The 20,472-nt window shown below is 45.6% G+C and overlaps 1 pseudogene; it reads right to left on the minus strand.

The window, feature by feature from the left end:
- Positions 1-1,837: 1,837 nt before the first annotated feature.
- On the minus strand, positions 1,838-1,985 carry LOC137533079 (U2 spliceosomal RNA; annotated as a pseudogene).
- Positions 1,986-20,472: the final 18,487 nt, after the last annotated feature.

Below are 20,472 nucleotides of genomic sequence, written 5' to 3' on the forward strand. Positions count from 1 at the left end.
CATCCAAATAATGCCGGTTGTCTCCAGCTCTGACTGTATAGATCAAGAGGTGATGCCAAGGCTAGCTCCCATAATGTTCCCATAGTGATGAGAGATAATGGCTTCAATTCATCAAGCATTACCGCATTCGGTAATGCTGAAAACAGCTGACTTAACGAAGCACTTTAGAAAATGTTAATTCATCAAAGCTGTTACCGAAGGAGAAGCTGAAATGACACAGCAATGAGATAAATTACCGACATGTGCTCAACAAATGCTAATTCATCAAGGTTCCCACATTCGCTAACACATTCGGTGTTTATCTCAAGCTCTCCCCTGTCGTTACAGGCTTCGAAAGCCTTCTGTGTGAATGTTTTCATGATTAGCAGGAGCAGGCAGCCAATAGAAACAGCCCCTGTTCTCCTGCAAGTGCCGCTGATAGGTCACACAGGCTTCTCCACACAAGCTTCCAGACCCCCCAAGCAGTGAGCAGAGAGAACGGGTCAAAATATATCCCCAGATTCCCTTCGGTGGTGTAACCCTTTCAGGCCCTGTTTGATAATGCAAAGATGCTGGTGGTGAAATCACCAAGCATGGCATTTGTAATGTCTCCAGGAAGTTCATCTACGTTGTGGCAAATAAATAAAATGTTAAGAAAGACTGATGGACAGATTCAGAGCAGCAGAGGCAGTATAAATAACAGTAACTATAACACCTTTACATCTAAAGGGATGTCTGGATGCCTTCTATTGTTATCAGCTTGTAACAACACATGGACATTCCAAGCTGCTCTGCACCACTCTGCTGTTATCTAACAGCCTTTGATGAACTGAAGCCTAGTACTTCGGTAACTTAACGAACCTCTACCACACATGGGAAAATATTGATGAATTAGCACAGTGAAGTGTAAAATACCGAATGCAGTATTTTAAGGACTGGGGTTTTGTTATCGAACACCCTTTGATGAATTGAAGCCACATTTTCCAGTAATCTGTCTGCTGAGGCCTTGGATTGGCTTAAGAGTAGTTCAATATTAACTAAAAAGATATACTCTTTAGATGAAAGAGCTGTAAACCCCAGCCACTGACTTTACACAGTAATAAAAACACATTTACATACAGTTAACAAGTCTATGAAGGTGTCAATCAGTTAAAAGTAACTTAGGGCAGATTTAATCAAAAATAATAAATTCTGACTTAACATTATCTCTTAAAGAATTGTGGTAGTCAGACATTAATACAGTAGAATTTTTTTTTTTAGCTAGCTTGGCTCCTGCTGCGCACAGCAGGAGCCCGGAATAGCAAGGCTAAATGCCCATGCATGGAAAAAAGCAACAGTGCATAAACACCGCCACAAAAACATGCATGGGTGACCTCGGGTCCCACAAAAGCAGAGCCCTTTCCATTGTTCCCCTGAAGGGGAACTTACCCCTTTGCCATCGGCGTAGGGGGTACATGGGGTCCTCCGACATCCGAAGGATTGGAGGACTCAGACTGTGTCACATGGTTGCCCACTGGCCAGGGTCAGCCCCCCGAGAGGGGGCCTCTAGTAGGGGACCGGAGTCCCCAGGGGACAAGTCCCCAGTGTCAGCAAGCTGGCCCCGACCTTGCGGCCGGCATTACAGTATACAAATTCTGCACTCTCCCTAGCAAAAAGGCCAAGGAGCTGCGTTGTTTTGCTAAGCATAGTACAGACCTTAGTGCCTTACTCTACCACGGGGTTTGCCAGGCCCAAGGTTTTTCAGGCACTCCTGGGTCTCTACTCCAGGGGCAGTATACCTCAGCAAAGCCCGTCAGCTTCAATCATGGTAGATCCATTCAGTCAGAATCTGGAAATGTATGCACGAGAACGGACATCTAAATGATCTGAGGGCCGGACTACACCGCCTGATCGCTCGTTCAAGGAAACCCCCTGGTTCACCACGCCGGGGTCTCAGTAACATACATCCCTGAAACCGATAAGAACAGATACTACACTTGATCTTAGCCAAAAGGCCGAGAAGTGATTAATACAGCAGAATTGTGATAGGCTAACATTGCTTACATTTGTGGAGAAGGTTAGAAAATGACTGTTACTTACTACATAACTGAACCGTTACTACATAACTAATTGACATATGCTAATACTGTAATCAGCCAGTCGCTTTCACCAAAGAGTACCATTGTTTTCATTGAGTGTGTGTGCCTTTGAATTGCCAGTATCAATTGTAAGACTCATACACACGCCTGACTAAAGTTGGCTGAGGCGGTTGACAACGACTGAGGCAGCCAATAATGACCGCCTCAGCCGATAATCAAATGTGTGTACAGAGGATCACAACCGTTGCATAGCAACCTGCAAGTGATTCACCTGGCAGTTCAACTCACCTCCCACGATGGCTGATCATATTGTTCATTTTACAAAAATCAAAAAATTAAAAATCAATAATTGGAATCAAAGTTAATTCCCAAGTGCTTAAATGTCTTCTTCTGAGGAAGGTATGTTCTGTTGTATTATGAGCTCGTATCGAGCAGTATTGCAAAGAGGGATGTATTCCTCATGTCTAAAAGTGACTTGCATAGGCTGGTATGGTTGCTGTGGCTTACCCCGGTCCTGTATTGCTAGCGCTGCTTTGGAGAGATGGGAGGAGTTGAGCCACATAGGCCTCGTCACATCAGGGACTGAATAAGAGGTGTGCCCGCTGCCCCCCATCAATCATCCTGACGAAGCTCGCGGTCGATGGGCAGGACTATCTCCTATTCTGTGTTGAGCACAAAGTGATGCTGAGCTACTGTGGACACGTGCAGCCCTGCATAGCTGCTACTCCCCGCTGGAGTCTTACACGCGGGTTGAGCGGTGTAGCAGCAGGCAATAAGCAGCGTATGGTTACCTGGAGAAGCAGAAGCCCTGACGGGCGTACGCCGCAGTGGTGAGAACACCAGCGGTGTTGTCTATATATTAGGCTGGACTAATTGCTTGCTTGGCCGCCATTAACCCTGCTTACTTACGAGTCTACCTGCTAACATTAGCACCAAAAAATGGGCGTGGTCAAGCATAATGTGGGCGTGGTCATGGGTGGGGCCAAATATTCATGACCTTAGCAGTGATGTAAAAGGTCTGCCAGGGAAGTTTGAGCTCTGCCGTAGTGTATCCCCCCAAAATAGATGTAATCTGACAGCATTTCACCAAAAAGACACATAATCTGGTAGAAGTTCCTCCAAAATACAGATAATATGGAAGTGGTTCCCCCAAAATAGACAGTGTGGCAGCAGCAGTTCCCCCAACATACACATAATTTGGAAGCAGTTCCCCAAAATACGCGAAACCTGGCAGCGGATTACCCAAAATACACGTAACACCCAAAATACATATAATCTGGCAGCAGTGGTCCCCCAAACATACACAATCTGGCAGCAGTTCCCCAAAATATGCATAATCTGGCAGAAGTCGTTCCCCTAACATACACATAATCTGGCAGCTGTTCCCCAAAATACACGTAATCTGGCAGCAGCTGTTCCTCTAACATACACATAATCTGGCAGCTGTTCCCCAAAATACATAACAGCAGATAATCTGACAGCAGTTCCCCCAAAATAGGTACCCCCAGCATAGGTAGCCAGGTCTATAGGTGTCCCCAGTATAAGTAGCCATGAGTATAGTAGTCCCCAGTATATGTAGCCAGAGGTATATGTGCCTAGTATATGTAGCCAGGGGTATATAGCCCTAGTATATGTAGCCAGGGGTATACGTGCCCAGTATATGTATCCAGGGGTATATGTGCCCAGTATATGTAGCCAGGGGTATACGTGCCCAGTATATGTAGCCAGGGGTATACGTGCCCACTATATGTAGTCAGGGGGGTATATGTGCCCAGTATATGTAGCCAGGGGTATATATGCCCAGTATATGTAGTCAGGGGGTATATATGCCCAGTATATGTAGCCAGGGGTATATATGTCCAGTATATGTAGCCAGGGGTATATATGCCCAGTATATGTAGCCAGGTGTATATATGCCCAGTATATGTAGCCAGGGGTATATATGCCCAGTATATGTAGCCAGGGGTATATATGCTCAGTATATGCAGCCAGGGGGTATATGTGCCCAGTATATGTAGCCAGGGGTATATATGCCCCGTATATGTAGCCAGGGGTATATATGCCCCGTATATGTAGCCAGGGGTATATGTGCCCATATGTAGCCAGGGGTATATGTGCCCATTTGTAGCCAGGGGTATATGTGCCCAGTATATGTAGCCAGGGGTATATGTGCCCAGAATAGGTGTCCCCCAGCAGGAGGGGAGCAGCGCTGTGGAAGGAGAGCTGTGAGCAGCACCTTAGGGTGCTCTCTTTCCCTCGCTCTCCCCTCCTGAAGTAATGTGCGCGCAGCCGGCAGCGGGCGGGACTTACCTCTCCTCGTCGTCGGAACTCCGGATCTGCGTGCCGCAAGTCTGGCCTGATACAGACCAGAGCAGCTGCACGCAGATCCGACGCCGGAACGAGGAGAGGTAAGTCCCGCCGGCTGCCGGCTGCCTGCACTTTACTTCAGGAGGGGAGAGCGAGGGAAAGAGAGCACCTAAGGTGAGGGGAGGGGGGGGAATGGCCCCCCTTCTCCACCGCTGCTCACAGCTCTCTTTCCACTGCGCTGCTCCCCTCCGAACATGGCAGGGTGAACGGCGTCCACCCCAGGGAAATAGTAAGTGGACGCCGTTCACCCGCGTCCACGCACCACTCGACCCCTGCTCTGTACCTCCACAAATGCCAGACAGGAATTGTACGAAGCGCAGAACGCAATCGCAAGAGAAGCGATTGCGAATGAGAACGAGCAAAGGAACAGGTTGTATGTGTGTGCGCCAATCTAGTCGCCACCCCGCGACAGCGCACACACAACAGCAGATACGAAACAGAAACGCAACCGCAAGAAAGGCAATTGCCAAAAGTGACACAAGGCAGATCAGAACAGAATACGAGGATAGCAAAGGCACAGCAAATCATACAATGAGGAGATACGGAAAATAACAAACGCTAACTGAATGCGAACACCGCACTCATTCGCAACAGTGCACGCGTTCATGCGCGGTCTCCACGTGATAAGCACAATAGAGACAAGCACACCTAACTAACCATCGACAGACAAACATGTAACAGAGGACGCGAGCGCTTGCTTAACGGTTACCTCACCGAGCCTCCAGCAAGCGTTCGTAGCAGACAAGACAGACACACGAAAACAGGGACAAGCGTGAGATAGGATCCACAGCACTAGCGAAAGTGGCTAGCGCGATCCAGGAAGACAGAACAGAAGGATCCACAGTACTAGCGCAGGATGCTAGTGCGATCCAGGTACAGAGTAGCAGAACAGAAGGATCCACAGCACTAGCGCTAGGCGAGTGCGATCCAGGCAGACAGAGTAGCAGAACAGAAGGATCCACAGCACTAGTGAAAGTGGCTAGCGCGATCCAGGTACAGAGTAGCAGAACAGAAGGATCCACAGCACTAGCGGAAAGTGGCTAGCGCGATCCAAGGAGACAGAACAGAAGGATCCACAGCGCTAGCGCAAGATGCTAGTGCGATCCAAGTGAGACAGATCAGAAGAGATAGCTGGTAGCAACCGCTGCACCAGCTATACTCCAAGAACAGAGATCAGAACGATTTCCTGTCGACCACCGCTGGGACAGGACAATCGCAACAGAACAAACAAAACAGATAAGCAATCCTAACTGCACTAGGGGACCCTGCCTAGCGCAGTTTCAGAAATTACTCTAAGCTGAACTTCAAACAAAGAGTAAGGCTGACACTCCTCCAGGAGTTTTTCACAGGAAGGAATCCTTATGACCAGCCAAGCATTGTGGGAAACACATAGTACTTATAGTACACGCCTCAAATGAATGTGGCCAGGCAATTTGCATGACAACGTATGCAAATTCCTCAGCAAACACAAGCTGCAAAACTGACAGAAGCTCTCCTTTACAGAGTCCTGCAGCATGCAAACCTAAACAATGGTCAAAAAGCTGCCTGCCTGCACAGGCAGCTGAGCAGATCATTACAGTACCCCCCCCCCCCTCCAGGGTCGAATTCAAGACGACCCTCAAAACTGCTATTAGCAAAAGACTCCAACCGAAGACTCATGAAGGTCGGGACAGCCCGACAAGGTCCAATTCCAGAGTCAGTCCACCCGAAACCAACCTCATCGGAAACAGAAGCCACCGAAACATGCCCATTAGCACTACAAGTCTCAGCGTAACACCCATCAGGACTGTGGATACCAGAGAAGAAGCCACCGAAACCCTCCAGACAATACACACCATCTTCCAAGGAGCGTCCGAAAATACCAAATCTGCCACAAAACCTGTTCGAAGTGTCTCTTTCAAAACAAAAGCCGCTGTTGATCGTATTCAGGGTACCAAGCAAAACTTCTCTCGGAATCTCCCAGAACGCCTTGAAGCTCTGCAGAGATTCCAAGAAGCCAGAACGCTCACCAGGCTCACATGGAGAGCTACCAAGCACCCCCATGGAACCTATGACAGTTCCAGATTCAGAATTAGCAGGACACCCATCAAGATCAGGACTTTCAGGGACCACTTCTGGGCATGCAAGCAGACAGGCTAAATCAGAACATGTCTCCACCGAGGAAGCATCTGAGTACGCTGGTAACCGAGGCACACTTGGGCTTTCTGGGTCACAGAGCACACTGGAGTACACCAGCACAGGAGAAACCTCAGGACACGTCGGGGGAACTGCCAACCTCAGAGTCCGGCACGACCAGACCAAAACCAGGACCAGGCAGAAAGTCATCACGAGTAGAGGTCACAGGTACTGGTATTTCAAAAGAAGACTCAGTCTCAGGCTTAGAGATCTCAATGACTGTAATGGTATCTGACAGAAATTCATCATTGACTACCCATGACTGAAGCTCCACCAGAGCTGAAAAGGTAGCCAGCAAGGCAGCAATGCCCACAGAAGAGGGCAACACCTCAGAAGTACTTGGGGGGCAGGAGACATTTCCTACAAGTTCTGCACCCTTTGGGAGGAACTCAGAGACCTCCAGAACATCAAACAAGACCTCAGGAACATCATTTTCCAGGTTTTCTAAGAAGGATTCTGAACTATCCATGTTACAGGGATGAACACTAAATACCTCCTGCAGGCAGGGCAGATGTCCCAGGAATGGTTCCACCATAACCTGAGACTGAACTTCATCATAATTAGCGGGATGTACAGGAATATTTACTGGAACACACACTGACTCCCTAACTTCATTCTCACTGTACCCAGAATTCTGTGTGGCAGTCAAACTAGCTTGTAACTCCAAAACTGCAGAAAAACAGGTGAGTATAGTGGCAATACCTAGACGATCCTCTAGGGACACTGCAGGGGATTCTAAACAAGGCCACATTGACTCATCCAGAGTACAGGGTGCAGAATCAGCACTTCCCTCAGAGCAAGAACGGGGCTCACAAACGTCAGTGTGAAAGGAAAACATGTTTTCATTCATGGTACAGGGCAGGTTCAGAGAAAGCGTCTCTGAACAAGGCAAAGAAGGTTCAGCATCAGATTCGCAAAACCGAAGCGCTGTCTCACTCTTAGATTCGGCTAACAATGTCGAATCCGAGGAATCAGAACGCAAAACCTGCGAATCAAAAATCACTTTAGGTTGCGAAACTGATGCTTCCATAGCGCAAACCTCCGCGATCTGCGGGGCAGACTGTAAGGTGTTCAGGACAGAAACACTGGGGCAACTGTCACCAGGCAACGGGCCCTTACAGGTGTGAACAGGGTGAGACAGAGACTCATCTGCAGAAGAAATAGCGACATCAACAGGATAAACTTTATTAGGCATATGAATTTTACTTTTGACGCTGCATAGTCGAGAAATTTTCCCCATAGCAGGGTCACAGACGGAAGATCTCAAAGATCTGTTTCTAAATGACAAATGATCCCACACATCCTTGAGGAAACCGGCAGACTCATGCCGATCACAATCTGCAGGAACATCCGAGAAACAGGCATCAGATCGCACAGATTCAAACTGCACACTGTCAGGAGAGAATCCTTCAGGATTCGCACAGGAATCAACCACAGCGGCACACTCATTCATTTCAGATTGCACAAAGTCAAGACTCTCATGCTTTACCCCAGAAAGGCAGGAACAATCATCCGACAACGATGTCTCTTTATTGGAATCAATTGGTTGCTGTGTGTGCAACTCATCCAAAATCGTCTGCCACACATAGATCACCAGATCCACATCATCCTTGTCACATTTATCGGAATCAATCAGAAGGTACATAGAATCGAGACAAGCATTCAAGACATCTTCGCTTTTTGCGATGTAAAAATCGCAAACGGCTTTCCAATCAAAATCGAATTCCTCCAGCAAGGCCCCAACATCCCAGGAAGCAAATGGGGGTTAAACAGGCCAGTATCCAGATAATCTCCATATGGGTGGAGTTCAGGAACAAGAACAGATTTTTTAACTGCTGTAATATAGTGTGCGACGATCCTACCTATAATAGGATCCACATAAGCTTTGGATTGGGGCAACGAAACCTGAGACTGAGAAGTCTCTCTGAAATCATCACATTCAAGTGCTTTCCCTACTTCAGAGTTTACAGAACTAATTTCTTTATTTTCGCGGATCGTTCCGCTGGGAAGTCTTCCTAGATCTTTTACGTTTAGACTTAGCAGCTCTGGATGGCTGCTTTTTGGATGAAAGAGGAGATGGAACAGCTGATTGAGCTGCTGACAACAACTCACTAAGGGGGTATGGTAAGTGAGGTAATCTCAGCCAATTGTGAATTAAAAAGGCCAAGAATTCCAGGGGTCTTTGACTCAGGGTGGTATGATCTAACACATCATAAGCCCACATTGACATTTGGCCCCCCAACAGAATGTAGACCATTTGGGGGGCCCAGGTAGACACTGGGGTGCATTGGAATTCAGGGTTCGCTAAAAGTTTAGTGCACTCAGACAAAAACTCGTCTGCTGATTCAGGTTCAAGATTTTTAAACCTCTTAAAGGTACAAGAGCCATATTCGACAAAATCGTACAAATCGGAAATTCCCTCTACACTGGGAATTTTGGTTGGGCTGGTCATACTGTAACGATTGTGGAACTTTCTCCGTGATCAGCGCACAACGCGTGCGCTGATACGGCAGAAATCCTCCACAAGCGTATAATTGCAGGAACCCAGTAAAAGGTGCTACGCACCCGTAGAGGGAAATTCCTGTCGGCAGATGGCGCTGAGGAGTGAGGAGAAACCAATCCTCTGTACCTCCACAAATGCCAGACAGGAATTGTACGAAGCGCAGAATGCAATCGCAAGAGAAGCGATTGCGAATGAGAACGAGCAAAGGGACAGGTTGTATGTGTGTGCGCCAATCTAGTCGCCACCCTGCGACAGCGCACACACAACAGCAGATACGAAACAGAAACGCAACCGCAAAAAAGGCGATTGCCAAAAGTGACACAAGGCAGATCAGAACAGAATATGAGGATAGCAAAGGCACAGCAAATCATACAATGAGGAGATATGGAAAATAACAAACGCTAACTGAACGCGAACACCGCACTCATTCGCAACAGTGCACGCGTTCATGCGCGGTCTCCACGTGATAAGCACAATAGAGACAAGCACACCTAACTAACCATCGACAGACAAACATGTAACAGAGGACGCGAGCGCTTGCTTAACGGTTACCTCACCGAGCCTCCAGCAAGCGTTCGTAGCAGACAAGACAGACACACGAAAACAGGGACAAGCGAGAGATAGGATCCACAGCACTAGCGAAAGTGGCTAGCGCGATCCAGGAAGACAGAACAGAAGGATCCACAGTACTAGCGCAGGATGCTAGTGCGATCCAGGTACAGAGTAGCAGAACAGAAGGATCCACAGCACTAGCGCTAGGCGAGTGCGATCCAGGCAGACAGAGTAGCAGAACAGAAGGATCCACAGCACTAGTGAAAGTGGCTAGCGCGATCCAGGTACAGAGTAGCAGAACAGAAGGATCCACAGCACTAGCGGAAAGTGGCTAGCACGATCCAAGGAGACAGAACAGAAGGATCCACAGCGCTAGCGCAAGATGCTAGTGCGATCCAAGTGAGACAGATCAGAAGAGATAGCTGGTAGCAACCGCTGCACCAGCTATACTCCAAGAACAGAGACCAGAACGATTTCCTGTCGACCACCGCTGGGACAGGACAATCGCAACAGAACAAACAAAACAGATAAGCAATCCTGACTGCACTAGGGGAACCTGCCTAGCGCAGTTTCAGAAATTACTCTAAGCTGAACTTCAAACAAAGAGTAAGGCTGACACTCCTCCAGGAGTGTTTCACAGGAAGGAATCCTTATGACCAGCCAAGCATTGTGGGAAACACATAGTACTTATAGTACACGCCTCCAATTAATGTGGCCAGGCAATTTGCATGACAACGTATGCAAATTCCTCAGCAAACACAAGCTGCAAAACTGACAGAAGCTCTCCTTTCCAGAGTCCTGCAGCATGCAAACCTAAACAATGGTCAAAAAGCTGCCTGCCTGCACAGGCAGCTGAGCAGATCATTACACTAATAAAGGCAGATTGTAACTGGATATCCCATGAGCAGTCACATATTTGTTTGGTTTATACATAATCATATTGTTCATGCCACTCCCCCACCCACAGTGTGACATCACGCATGTGCCGCCCTGTCTTCCCTCAGCTTCCCCGCATAGCAACACAGCGCATCGTCAGCTACACAGCTGACACGCATCTGTGCTGCCAGGTCCCGATCCCCGACAGGCAACATCAGACATAGGGGTGTATACACCTTTTGACCCAGTAATCAATAGACTTTTGACTTTTATTGTTTGTTTATTTATTTTATTTTTATCAGGTGCAATGAGATAAAAGGAAACTCAATTATTACATACTCCATAGAAGTTGTAAAATTAGCCAGACATTGGCCAACCAAAAATGGATGTGTATACAAGGCTTTAGTGTATGTTCTGATTTCAGCTATATAGACTGAACAATTTTTATTTTATTTTTTTTACAAAGAGCAAACAACTTTCCTCCCTCTGTTTGACCAGTGATCCCTGCACATGTACATATTGCAGTGAATGACATAAGTAGTCAGCTAAACATACAGTGCAACTGATTGCTACGCACTAAAGAGGCAGGCTCTAGATGGCATCACCTGTATAAACATGACTGTCCAATCCAGTCATTAATTGTGGAGGGCAATTGCCTACTCTGTATAGAGCATTAAAAAAAATCTTAAAGAGAATCTGTATTGTTAAAATCACACAAAAGTTAACATACCAGTGCGTTAGGGGACATCTCCTATTACCCTCTGTCACAATTTCGCCGCTCCCCGCCGCATTAAAAGTGGTTAAAAACAGTTTTAAAAAGTTTGTTTGTAAACTAACAAAATGGCCACCAAAACAGGAAGTAGGTTGATGTACAGTATGTCCACACATAGAAAATACATCCATACACAAGTAGGCTGTATACAGCCTTCCTTTTCAATCTCAAGAGATCATTTGTGTGTTTCTTTCCCTCTGCAGCTATCTTCCACTGGAGAGGGGAGATGCATCACAGAACCACAACACTGAAGAACTTGGCAGCCTTCCAGACACAAAGAATCATTAAGGATAAAGTGGAGGAGGAGTACACTCCAAAAAACACAAGTATGCTAACTATATTATAAACATATAAATTTTATTATTACATATCACAGTTAAAAAGGAAATGAATTCCACTAAAAGGTACTATGCCTGCAATGAGGTCGGCCGACCTTCAAACCCACCGCACACACCACACATCCTATCACGCGCACCAGGGGTAATGAGTTAGAGTGATCACTCCATTGAAAGAACAGGAATTCCTGTGTAAAAGCTCACCACACCTTCAGTTCCTCTCAACAAAAATCAAAACAGTGTTCCTCATGGATAAGCACAGCCCCAGCAGTGATTAGTCGAGCAATGGCAATCCAAGCGATATAGCAGAGACAGGAGAGAGAGAGCAGGCTTCCAGACACAGGCTGACAAGTCTGACAAGAGAGAGATAAGTTGATTTATTACAGAGATGGTGATAGTAGAACGTGCTGCAGTAAGCCAGAGCACATTAGAATAGATTTTGGAACTTGTAGGATGGAAGAAAAGCGGATGAAATTTTTGTTACGGAGTCTCTTTAACTAGTTTTCATAATCTTCAGCACCCACTAACTTACCTTTGTCTTCCTCCTTTCCCCCACTCAGTCCTCTTTCTACATTTGACAACATATCCCTGTTTTTTATGCCCTTCTTGGCTATCAATCATAAAGCATTACTGCATGCGGTAATGCTGAAAACAGCTGACTTTACCGAGCACTTAGCAAAATGTCAATTTATAAAAGCTGTTCCCGCATGAAAAGCTCAAATTACTGAGCAATGAGGTAAATTACTGCCTTGTGCGATGATTATCTCAACACATGTCACTAAATGTCAATTCATAAAGATTAGAGCAGGTGGTATTGGGACGGAGAATACCGCTTGCTTTGAAGAGGTGATAAGGGTGCGGATTACAGCAAAGTTAATGGAGACAGATCTCCCAGGCAGCAGCGGTGAGAGCAGAACAAAGAAGGATTTCCAGAATACCCCAGGCTGTGTTTTATAACCTCTTGGGTACCTGTTTTCATATGTTTTTTACATCAGAAAGCCTGCATGTGTAACATTTCTTGAAGCTCTTCTAAGCTGTGGCAATTAAATAGATTGTTTAGAAAGACTAATAGACAGATTCAGGGCAAACAGAGGCAGTTTAAAAAAAAAATGCACATCTAAAGGTAAGTTGGAGATGCCTCTTTTATTGTAACGCTGTCTCTGCAGGAGAAAATGTATCAACTCAGGCAGCTTCTCATGTTACCGCCAGCCTTAGTTCGGGAAAATACTGAACTTCTATCACAACTGTAAACATTTTTATGAATTAGCACACAGAAGTCTAAAATACTGAATGCGGTATTTTCCCGCCCAGATTTTTTTTTTTACCGAACATACTTTTATGAATGATAGCCATTGTCTCTTTCTTTTTTTTCTATCTGGCTTTTTTCCATCTGTGTTGTAAAAATTTACAGAAATTATATTATACATTTAATTTCTACTTCTATTGATAAGAAATCAATCCTCTACAAGCCAGCTCTAAATGCTGTGAAAAACAAAATGCATACTCCAAATTAGTTTTTTCTTCAGACAGAACCTCTATCAGGGAAGTACAGGTAGCAACCCAGTCCTGAACCAAAGGTAGGGATGTACAGAATTGTAACTTACACATGGGTTGTAAGTAGGGAGGAGCCTGAAGTGTACCCAGGGTGGGGCCTACAACATCTTTTTACAGATTCAGAAGATAGCCTTGGCCTCAGATTAGTCAATGACACTATGAACCCCAGCTCAAGTTTGCTCTGTATCTGTATGATTTCTGAATCTATACCAATTCAATCAGAAAAAATAGACTTTCTGTGTTTAGTCTGCAGCCTCTATTAAGGTTAAGATCCCAAATGTTCCTTGTAGCCATAAGCTCTCCAAGCTCCATGACTGAGTTCTAGTATTTCAGTAAGTGGATAGGAGTACCAGTGGTGTAGCTAGAGACAATGGGGCCCCATGGCAAAACTTTCATGGGGCCCTCAAACTCTTAAAGGACCACTATCGTGAAAAAAGTAGACAGTTAAAATCTGACAGAACTGACAGGTTTTGGGCCAGTCCATCTCCTTGTGGGGGATTTTTAGTGTTTTCTTTATTTTCAATAGCATTTCCTGAACAGCAGTTTAACTACCAAAATAGTAAGATACCAGCCAGCCTCCCTACTCACTTAGGGCTGGTGCACACCAAAACCCGCTAGCAGATCCGCAAAATGCTAGCAGATTTTTAAACGCTTTTTTTTATTTTTATGAGGCGTTTTGCTAGCGTTTTGCGGATTGCTGCTGCGGTTTTCAGTATAGTAGATTTCATATATTGTTACAGTAAAGCTGTTACTGAACAGCTTCTGTAACAAAAACGCCTGCAAAACCGCTCTGAAGTGCCGTTTTTCAGAGCGGTTTGCGTTTTTCCTATACTTAACATTGAGGCAGAAACGCATCCGCAATCCAAAAAATGCCTCACCCAGGCATTTTTCGTTTCTGCAAAACGCCTGCCGCTCTGGTGTGCACCACCCCATTGAGATACATTGACCAAGCAGATCCGCAGCCGCAAGCGGATCTGAAAACGCCCAAAAAGCCGCTCGGTGTGCACCAGCCCTTAGGCCTGGTGCACACCAAAAACCGCTAGCAGATCCGCAAAATGCTAGCAGATTTTGAAACGCTTTTTCTTCTTTTTCTGTAGCGTTTCAGCTAGCGTTTTGCGGTTTTGTGTAGCGGTTTTGGTGTAGTAGATTTCCTGTATTGTTACAGTAAAGCTGTTACTGAACAGCTACTGTAACAAAAAACGCCTGGCAAACCGCTCTGAAGTGCCGTTTTTCAGAGCGGTTTGCGTTTTTCCTATACTTAACATTGAGGCAGAAACGCATCCGCAATCCAAAATCTGCTGCAGCCCGGGAGTATGCGTTTCTGCAAAACGCCTCCCGCTCTGGTGTGCACCAGCCCATTGAAATACATTACCCTAGCGGATCCGCACCCGCAGGAGGATCGCAAACCGCAGCGGAAACGCTCTGGTGTGCACTAGGCCATACACACTATTTTGTCAGTTAGACTTTGCAACTGCTGTTCAGGAAATGCTGTTGAAAACAAAGAAAACCCTGAGAATCCTCCATGAAGAGATGGACAGGGCCCAAAACCTGTCTGAGGCAGGGAACACACTTGTCTTTCAGTTTTCTGCGTGCGTTTTTCTGCATACTTTTTCTGCACACCAAGTGTGTTTCTATGCAGGAAAACGCGTGCGTTTTTTCACAGCAGCTGATGTAGTTGATAGAGAAAACTGACCAAATGTGCAGAATCATGATGCAGAATGTCAGTTTTTTTTCTGCGCGCGAACAACACAGTAAGTGTGTACTAGCCCATTGATTAACATGAGTTCCCAGTTTTTCTGTGCAGAAAACGTGCACGAAAACAGTCAAGTGTGTTCCCTGCCTGAAGCAGGATATCTGCAAAGGCCTCACAGACCATGCCTTAATAGGGAGACACGGATATGTTTATGTTTATTACAATAGTCATTTACTAATATAATTTGTGGCATTAGTACTGAATTTCTCCATGCTTTTTTATTGGTATCTATATAACTACTATAAAACGGAAGTAGTAGTGAGTTACAATGATAAGGAAAGCCATTCTACTGTATTTTTGAATGTGTTTCTGCAGTGCATGGCGGATAATGCAATAATGAATGGTAACAGGTAGTTAATGATGCACTAATGACCTGCATTAGTATTGCCCCAGTGATTAAATTGCTGATTGCATTCCAGTCAGTGATAACACTGGTCACTGTTTTGTAGATACACAAATCCTTTCCCTATCTGTAAATAGTGATATGGCAGCAGGAATAGGAGCACAGTGGTAAAGGTAGACATACATCTAGTGATGATGGGCAGATTGGACCATGAGACAAATCTCTCTCTAATCCAATCTTGATTATGGAGAGATCTATCGGCTGCCCATACACTTCAGGCCGATTCCCGATCAATTTCATGCTGACATTGATACGGATTTGGCTTTGTGCAACTCATCCGCCACCTCGCAATTCCCCCTAATGTGTGATGAGGCCCCCCATGCTCAGTGATATATACATTACCTGTCCACTGCTTTTGACCCGAAATTGGTCGCATTGTTGATTGGGCATGCACTTGGCGGCACCGATTTTCATCCAATTCCGATCATAATAATTGAATCGGATTATCGATTGTCCGCCAAGTCGCCTGATGTAGGGCCACTTTAAGTTTACCACGGGTGTGTCTGCTCTTTTGTAAATAGCATTAACAGAAATAGTGCAGCAATACATGCACATCGCTGTATCATTGAACTTGTATATGTCTGGTAGAGATGGCCCGAACGGTTCGCCGGCGAACGATGCCAGGCGAACTTCCAGTGGGTCACGTTCACCATGTAAGGCGAACTTTTCTGGAAGTTTGGTTCGCCCCCATAGTGCACCATTAGGGTCAACTTTGACCCTCTACATCACAGTCAGCAGGTACATTGTAGCCAATCAGGCTACACTCTCTCCTGGAGCCACTTCCCCCCTTATAAAGGCAGTCACCTTCGGCCATTACACTCACTCGTGTGCCTGCACTAATTAGAGAAGGAACAGCTGCATCAGACTCTCTCATGGGGAAAGATTAGTTAGGCTTTTGTAGGCTTGTTAGCTTGCTCCTGGCTGATTCTTATTACTAAAATAGCACCACACAACAGCTCTTTTGAGAGCTAATCTTGTTCTTGTGATCTATTTTTTTTCCTGTGTGTCCCACTGACACTTGTGTTGCATAGACAGCCTTGCTAATTCATACTGTGTGTGTGCCACTGCCTTGCATAGACAGCCTTGCTAATTCATACTGTGTGTGTGCCACTGCCAGGCCCAGCACATTCAGTGACTACCTGTGTGACAGGTGCACATTGTAATACCCATTACTGCATATACCTACCTACCTGTTGTTCACAGTGCACCCACCTACCTAAGTGAGCACACTTAGTGTCACTGTGCCTGTCCACTACCTGTCTGTGTGACAGGTGCACATTGTAATACCCATTACTGCATATACCTACCTACCTGTTGTTCACAGTGCACCCACCTACCTAAGTGAGCACACTTAGGGCTGGTTCAGACGGGCGTTTTTGTGGCGTTTAACACGGCGTTTCAGAAGCAGCATTTTTTGGGATTTACTGCCATCCCATGCAAGTGAGTGGGAGTGCTTAGAGCTGGCTTTTGCAGGCTTTCATGAAAGCCTGGCGGTAGATCCCGGCATTGCGTCTAGTCTCGAAAGCAACATGCTGCTTTCAGAGGCGGTAAACGCCAGGAAACAATAGCAGAGACCAGAACTGCTAGCCTTGAACGCTTCCCAAAAGCCTTCAAAAGCTAGCTTTTAAACGCTGGCGTTTGAACGCAATGCCAAGCGAAAGCTCAGCAGACGCCCATGTGAACCAGCCCATTGTCACTGTGCCTGTCCACTACCTGTCTGTGTGACAGGTGCACATTGTAATACCCATTACTGCATATACCTACCTACCTGTTGTTCACAGTGCACCTACCTACCTGAGTGAGTGCACTTAGTGTCACTGTGCCTGTCCACTACCTGTCTGTGTGACAGGTGCACATTGTAATACCCATTACTGCATATACCTACCTACCTGTTGATTTATTTCACATATACAGCAGGGCCTCGAAAGTCCCTGTATTGTTATTTTTGGTCACTACCTCGGGACGTGCATGCAATGCCGGCTGCCTTCCTTGGATGTGCGTGGGTGGTAGCCGTTTCTTAGGTTCCCACTCCGGACCGGAATCGAACCAGGGTCCCCGGCCATTACCCATGGTCACTCGCAATGGCAGACTTTCCCTCCGTAACATATTCTCGATGCAGGTACTGAACAGCAAGCAGAACAAGTATTTACAAAAATAGATGTAAGCTTTAACAATGGTAGAGAAAGAACCATTGAAAGTTGATAAGGCAGTCAGACATTACCTGATATCACTGAGGAAGAGCAATCTCGCCATGGTGCGCACCAGTCCAGCATGGCCGTCACTACGCAAACAGCTGTTTGCGGTGCTTTACACAGTTAGTTTGGTGCGTCAGTGTGAAGCAGTACTCTAATTACACTCCCTGATTGATGTATACACATGCAAGATGTTTTCAAGAGACTCTGTAACAAATTTTTCAGCCTTAGTTCTTCTATCCTATAAGTTCCTATGCCTGTTCTAATCTGCTCTGGCTTACTGCAGTCTTTCCTAACTGCACTGTCTCTGTAATAAACCAATGTATCTTTCCTCTGTCCTGTTTGTCGGGCTAAGGCTTGATTGTGTGGAATGTGCAGGGCTGCTTGTGATTGGTAGAAGCGATACACACCCTCTGCAGGCCCCCTGCACACTCTGAATGACTCACACACTATGCTTAGCTGAGCCTATTAGAAGCTGGTTAGTTTGTTTGTAAACACTGCCTAAAACTGTTAATTACAAGCCAGGATTGCAGCAGAGAGTGGCAGAAACAGCACAGAGGGGCACAGGAGAAAATAATGAATAGAATGGTATGCTTTTTATTGTAAGAATATTAGAGTACAGATTCTCTTTAAAGCACTTTAGTCCTGCAATTTAGCATTTAATGTGATTTCTGCCCTTAAAACGCTGCTTTGCGTCCAATCCAGATTTTTCCCCGGTACGTTTGGCATGTATCCCACTCCGCCATGCCCCTCTCCAGGTGTTAGACCCCTTGAAACATCTTTTCCATCACTTTTGTGGCCAGCATAATTTTTTCCAGTTTTCAAAGTTCGCCTCCCCATTGAAGTCTATTGCAGTTTGCGAAAGTTCGCGCGAACCGAACTTTTGCGGTAGGTTCACGAACCGGGTTTGGACGTCTGGTCCTATGACTGTGTCAGTTTTCAACAATAAAAGAAAACAGTTGTGTAACAGACTATAGAACACAGAGGAAGATCTGCTGTTAAAGCAAACCTGAACTGAAAATTAAAAGTCAAAATAAACATACACACGTCATACATACCTCCCGTGTAGACTACTCATCAATCTCTTTCTCCTCCTCTGCATCCCATTTGTCTACTGTAATGAATAGAATTCTCTGTCCTCCATTTTGAAAATGGCCATTGCCCCATAACAGCTACCGGGACAGCACACTGTTAAACTGTAATGTCTACCGACTTGAGCCATAGGGAAACATGGACATTACCTTGCACATTCAGTTGTAACTGACAGCAGCTGATATAAAACCGACAGTAACTGATATATTTCAGTGCTGACAAAATATTTTCAGAACTGGAAGGGATCACTGTAAGAAGAAAATGGTGAGCTTTTGAGAGGAACTGACGGTGAGGTAAGTATGTAATATTAATTTGCAGGTACATCATTTGTTTATTTTAAATAATTTTACTCAGTACAGGTTCCCTTTAAATGAAAGTATATTTATTTCTGGTGATTACTGAACTACCAACTGTCCCACATTCAGTTGTTTGTTGTTCACAATAGTGACAGTTTAACTACTGTAAACCAACTAGTGGAATACAAATTCTATTTAAAAAAATTAACCTAACCACCAGAGAAAGTAAAGAAATACATTTGCAGTTTTTCCACTGTAAAGGTTAATTGTACTGTCCCCAGATTTCATCCTACATAAAGACTGCATGCATATGTCATACTGTGGTTATTTACCACATGCACAGCGCGCTAGCACATACCACTGAAACTAGCTGTGCACACTGCTAGTATGAATGGACGAGCATAGGGACTTTCTAGTGCTTTTCACTTTGAGGTAACCGTCACCTCAAAAACATATACTGACTTATGTTTCCTGTAAGGTAAGCTGTAGGAGTGAATGCAGTGATAAACAAAAAACATGTTTAGCTGCTGAGGATGGGGAAATGGAATAAACATGTAATATGGCAACTTCTTTTATTTTTTTTATGTCAAGATGGAGCTTTTTTGTCACTTTCCATCCAAATGTCGACCAATGCAAGTCAGTCATGGAAAACAAGGCTATGTTAGTCTTTATTTAACATACTGTTAAGTCTTAATAGGTCATAGAAAAGAATCAGTAGTGATTTGGGCCTGTTCAGCAAACTGTGTTTAGGGCATAGTCTATGTCTTCTCTCCCATACAGGCCCATATTTCTTAAGAGGCAAAATAGGCACCGGCCCCTAGCGGCCCTTTGCTGACTGCTGTTTTTTTTCCAAACTTTTTTTTTTTTCACAAAATAATTTTTTATTGCTTTTCAAAAGAAGATTAACAGCCAATAACATGTCAGTAATAAAATATATTACGACTTCTGAACTTTTTTTAATAGATGCCTGCCCTGGATGGGCATGGGAGAGCCCAAGCGGGCAGGGAGCGGGGCTGCAGCGGCAATACAGTGGTGGCTGAGTAGAGCGTGAATGAGAGACTCACGCTGCGGGGTCCATGTGCCCTGTACTTCCTGTTCCTGCACTTGAAATGCAGGAACCGGAAGTACAAGGCGTGCGAGTCCCGGCTGCGTGAGTCTCTCTTTCACCTCTGCTCAGCCTGCGCAGCCACTTCTGTATCGCTGCTGCGGCCCCGCTCCCTGCCCGCCTGGCTACCTGTAGTGGCACCCACCTATGCATGGCCTACCTGTACTGGGGCACCTACCTATGCCTAGCTACCCAATGGTGCCTACCTATGCTTAGCTACCTATACTGGGGCACCTACCTATGCCTAGCTACATATACTGGGGCATTTACCTATACTGGGATACCTATCTATGTCCCACCGACTTTGGGTTGCACTCTTACTAGGAAATTTTCATTGGTCACGCCCACTGTATGTTATGGGTGTGTCCACTGCATTTTGTGACCACTCCCATTTTTGCCGCGGCTTGCGAGCAATGTCCTTTGGAGGGAGGAGGGGCGTC

This window comes from Hyperolius riggenbachi, chromosome 1, assembly GCF_040937935.1.
Source record: "Hyperolius riggenbachi isolate aHypRig1 chromosome 1, aHypRig1.pri, whole genome shotgun sequence".
Classification (NCBI taxonomy): Eukaryota; Metazoa; Chordata; class Amphibia; order Anura; family Hyperoliidae; genus Hyperolius; species Hyperolius riggenbachi.